Source organism: Pteropus alecto, unplaced genomic scaffold (genome assembly GCF_000325575.1).
Source record: "Pteropus alecto unplaced genomic scaffold, ASM32557v1 scaffold101, whole genome shotgun sequence".
Taxonomy (NCBI): Eukaryota; Metazoa; Chordata; class Mammalia; order Chiroptera; family Pteropodidae; genus Pteropus; species Pteropus alecto.
The window spans coordinates 2,167,345-2,172,302 of NW_006432945.1; the positions used below are offsets into that span (position 1 = coordinate 2,167,345).

Consider the following 4,958-nt stretch of genomic DNA (forward strand, 5'->3'; position numbering starts at 1 on the left):
CACATCAAAATTTTAGCTATTCAATGACCCCTCTTTGACAAATTTAACAACCTTCACCGCGTTGGTTTTTTTTTGTTTTTTTGTTTTTAACATTTCCATGAGATATAGCAGAATTATTTCTAGAGATGCCAAGTAGAATTCCTATTGATGTTGATTTCTAAGCACGTGTTATTAGTAGCTTTTAACAATAACAGCTTTGTTATGTTTTCTAGCCATAAATGCTGACTCTTTTACTCCTACCTCCTTTGTTATTTTTCCGCTTTAATAGATATTCACCAATGAGGCATTTTTTTTCCCCAGTTTTGTAAATATGTCTGATCCAGTGCGTGCGAAGTTAAACAACATCCTTGCCATCTTGCATAAACTAGAAGAGTTGAATAACTTACAGCATCCATCCTCTTTTTGGGATGGACCTCGAGCTCTCTATTGGATTTTAACTACACGAGAAACATGGCTTTGGAAGGTTCTGCAGGAGTGCAGATTTGACTAGAACTAGTATAATCCCAAAGAGTTGTAAATTTTATCAGCTGCTTTAGCCTTAAAAATCATATGCATTACATCTATTCATGTTTGAAGAGTGATTTTTCAACATCTGTGTAAGCCATTTTCTCTTTTGCTGAACCATATGCAACTAAATCTCATTAACAGTCTGTAGAGCAACTATGAAATTGTGCAATAATTTTTCATCCTTTGTTTTCATTTAAAAATGTTTGAGGGGCTGTTGACAAGTCCAGCATGCTGTGTTTCCAAGTGTCCTATTAGTTTTGAAGGTGTCATTGCAAATAATATATTGGAGTTTGTCACTTTGATTGCATTTTACACATAGAAAAAATGTTTTAATCTGCCTTCTACAGTCTTGCACTCTTCTTTTTAGAATGCACCTCATTCTAGATGAACTCGAAGCTTACTCTTATGGTCAATGTTTTCCTCAACATTGTCTCTACTTACAGTTCTAGATATCTGGAGCTTGAACTTGGGCATTCTTCTAATTTTCATTTCATCATTCTTTTTCTAATAGTAAAGAGAAATCCCATTAAAGGGAAATGCATGCCAATGTAATTAGATATATATATTTGATGCAAGCCTAAAACATATCCCACTTCATAAGGTCCTTTTCAAAAGATGCTTTATGATGAAAGCTGAATAATGTTATTATAAAATATAGACTCTGTTAATTGTCCTATAATGGTCATATTCACATCATATATCAGAAAATCAAATGAGATAGTTGTTAGCAGAGGATAGAATGACTTGTATTCGTCTACTGAAACTCATCATAGCCTTCCATTAACTTTCTTATTCTATTCATAGCAATTGGATGCAGTATTTCCAACAGCATTCGCAGTTCTTACTAAAAATCCAGTGATGTGTTCTCATACTTTCCATTCCATTCCATTCCATTCCATTCCATTCCATTCCATTCCATTCCATTCCATTCCCTAGTCTCCACTACTCTACTTTTTGTTTAAAAATTAAGTCCGGTTGTGAGCTGTTAGCTTTACAATCTACTAATGCATTGTGTCTTGCAAATAGATTGAGTAATGCTGGCATAGATAGTAAATATGAAAATAAATAGGAAGTTCGGAGACTGGCAGTGCTATAGAAATCTATAAGTGAACAATGGAATAGAATAAAGAAGTGACTGGGCGGGGGTTAATTCTGCCTGTGTGGTCAGGGAAGAGGTGACATTGACTTGTGCTCTACATATTTTGGACTACTGATGGGAATCTATTCATTAGTATTTGTGGGTCATTTAGACTATATTATTTAAAATGTGCATATTACTTGCTAGTTGTTTTGTGTATATTTGGTGAATCTCCAGCTAGAATGCAGCTTCCTGCAGGAAAAGTCTTTTTAAAAGATGCTTTATGATGAAAAGACTTCTTTTTCACTTAAAAAGAAGTCTCCCCCAGCATTCAGTTTTGTGCTGTGTGCAAAGTAGATGCTGGACAAATGCTGGTTCAAAGATGACTGTTGAGAATCACCGTAAATCTGGGCCTCCATCCTCATAGGTGGAGCAGATGAGAGCCTGTGCCAGGTGGTGAGAGTTGGGAAAGCCCTTGAATCCTTCTGAATAGCTCTCCATTATCGCCTGTGCCCGAAATTCCATAATTAGAAATTCACTCCTTTGTCTTTAAGTCTTTATCAATTAAGTCGTAACAACCATTTGTGGCTCCACTGAATGAGTATAATTTCTACAACTGAGTCATAGTTGAGTTGGCCTGGCTAATCCTTCCTAAGCACCAGTCCTGCAGTCTGGAGTGTGGCTGCAGGTGCTCAGGGCTGCCTGTCTGGACAGGAGGCCCTGCTGGGACACTCGGGCCCCTCTCACTGAGACAGCCAGAGGAAAACCATGCCCAGGGCAGGTGCCTGATTAGTGGTTTAGGATTAAAATAATGATATAAAGAGTGACTGACCATTAATTACTCACATTTCCATACTAATTTTGATTTTTTTTTTTTTTTTTTTTGCTTTTAAAGAAATACAATACCAAGGAACAAATTGGCTTCCTCGTTTAAACCTCCATTATCATCAATTTTGCCCAATTTACTCAAGCCATGGTTTGCTTCTCAACTCCACAGAGGATTCTCTCTGGTTTTACTGTGCGGTCAGAACAGAAGCCTTCCAAGGCAAGGCAGCTATGGCCACGCCTGGCCCCGGGACTGGCCGTCTGGCTCCAAGGCAGGGATTTCCAGGGGCCCGAGACTTCTGCTCTAACACGGGCACAGATCTTTGAAGGCTACACATATCTGCCTATGTGTGAAGCACTGATGAGAGAGAATTCCTCCCCATTTCTCCCTACCCTCAAAAAACCCCCCACTTTCCCCCCAGTGTTTAGACTCTGACACTGGTTTTCTCCAATTTTCTCACCTCTCACTTCCAACAGCAACATAGTCTTCCCATCATCTGTCCCTTCTGCTCCAAATTGTGGCCAAAAGATGTCTATGCTCTTTGACAAATGGTTTTGGGGAAAACTGGATATCCACATGCAAAAGAATGAATTTGGACCTTACACCATATACAAAATTAACTCAAAATGCATATTACGCCCAAATTTAAGAATGAAAACTATAAAGCTCTTAGAAGAAAACATAGGAGAAAAGCTCAATGATTTGGCAATGATTTCTTGGAAATGACACCAAACACAAGCAACAAAGGAAAAAGCAGATAAACTGGACTTCGACCAAATTAAAAACTGTGCATCAAAGGACACAATCAACAGAGTGAAAGGGCAACCCACAGAGGAGGAAAATATTTGCAAATCATATATCCGATAAGGGGTTAATATCCAGAATATATAAAGAACTACAACTCAACAACGAAAGGACGAACCACCTGATTAAAAATGGGCAAAGGATTTGAATAGACATTTCTCAAAAGAAGATACATAAATTCTCAATGAGCACATGAAAAGATGGTCAACATGACTAATCCATTAGAGAAATGCAAATCAAATCACAATATCGCCTCACTCCTATTACGATGGCTACTATCAAAAATCAAACAAACAAAACCCCAAATAACAAGTGAGGTAAGGATGTGGAGAAATTGGAATCTTTGCGCACTGTTGGCGGGAATTTAAAATGGTGCAGCTACTATAAAAAAACAGTATGGCGGTTCCCCAAAAAACTAAAAAATAGAATTACTGTATGATCCAGCAATGCCATTTTTGGGTATATACTCAAAAGAATTGGAAGCAGAGTCTAGAAGATATTTTTGTATAGCCAGGTTCATAGCAATCTTATTCATTACAGCCAAAAGGTAGAAGCTACCCAAATGTCCGTGGATGGATGAATGGAAAAAAAATGTAGTATATATAGTCCGTCCTACTGTTGTTCTGCATCTTTATATTCAACCAATTGCAGATCGAAAATTTTTGAAAACAGATGTTACGTTGTTGCTGACGTGTACTACATAGTTAGGCTTATTCGTTGTTCATCTAAAATTCACTTTTAATTGGGCATCCAGTAGTTTTATTTGCTAAATCTAGCATCCCCACGTGGGCCTAGTTACTAACACCTGCTTTGTGAACATCATCCTGTACTCTGTGAACAACATCCTGTTGGAGGTGGAAGCAGAGGAGCGGAAAGAAAAGATAGGACCAGTTCTCAGAGAGAGAGTTTAACGTCTGGTTTCCCAGAGAATCTTGCAACCAGAAAAAAGAATCTCCTGGACCGTTTCCATGGGTGCTAGATTAAATTTCTTAGCGCAGCCTGTGTTTTCCGGCTGCCTAAGGCAGCGTCGTCGACATTGACCTGTTCATAGAAGCACCGGAGACACTTCTCCCCTGGGGAGTCTGATTTCTTCCGTTTAAAGACAGATCCAGATGCCTGTGGTTTTAACAAGGGCCCAAGTGAGATTCTCCTGTTCAGGTAAGCCTATGGAGCTCTGGGAGGCATGGCGTTGGAGGCCTCTGACAACACTCGGCATAAAGTCACTGTCCCAATTATGTCCCTTTGAGGTCGCTTCAGATCTCTGTTCTTGTACAACCCATTTAAAATCATCGTGCAGTGGTGATTATCTTTTAAGTCGTTTTACAGTTTATCAAGTCCACCCCATTTGTTCTTCACTATACTTCGCAAGGAGAGCAGGGAAGCTTATTTCCGCTGAGGACAGGGGCTAAGTTCACACAGCGAGCTCGGGGGCAACCAGGGATGCAAAGCCCGCCCTTTTTCCACCCCACCAAGCTACCTCCTTTCTCCTGCAACACGTACGCAGGGACCACTGGGGTAGGATTTAGAGGTGACCTCGAGTTGCAGGTGACTTCCGCTCCCAAACCCGCCGGCAGCCCCCGGCCTGCAATTAAAAACGCCAAACGGGTGGCGGAGAGGTCCGTGTGTGGCTCTGCACGGGAACCGGGAGCTCAGCGGAGAGCGAGGCCTGGGGCCCCGGCCGCACGGCGCCAGGCACTCCCGGGGCGCAGGGGCGAGAACGCCCTCTCGTGGGTCCCCGCTGGC

The 4,958-nt window shown here is 40.8% G+C and overlaps 1 long non-coding RNA gene across 1 annotated transcript in view; it reads right to left on the reverse strand.

The window, feature by feature from the left end:
• Positions 1–889: 889 nt before the first annotated feature.
• The window catches only part of LOC112476439, a 4,798-nt gene continuing 729 nt past the window's right edge, over positions 890–4,958 (reverse strand). Inside the window, exons 2-3 of the long non-coding RNA XR_003045091.1 lie at positions 2,872–2,975; positions 890–1,011 (exon numbers count right to left, since the gene is read on the reverse strand). This is a non-coding gene — a long non-coding RNA (uncharacterized LOC112476439). The remainder of the gene's footprint in view (positions 1,012–2,871; positions 2,976–4,958) is intronic.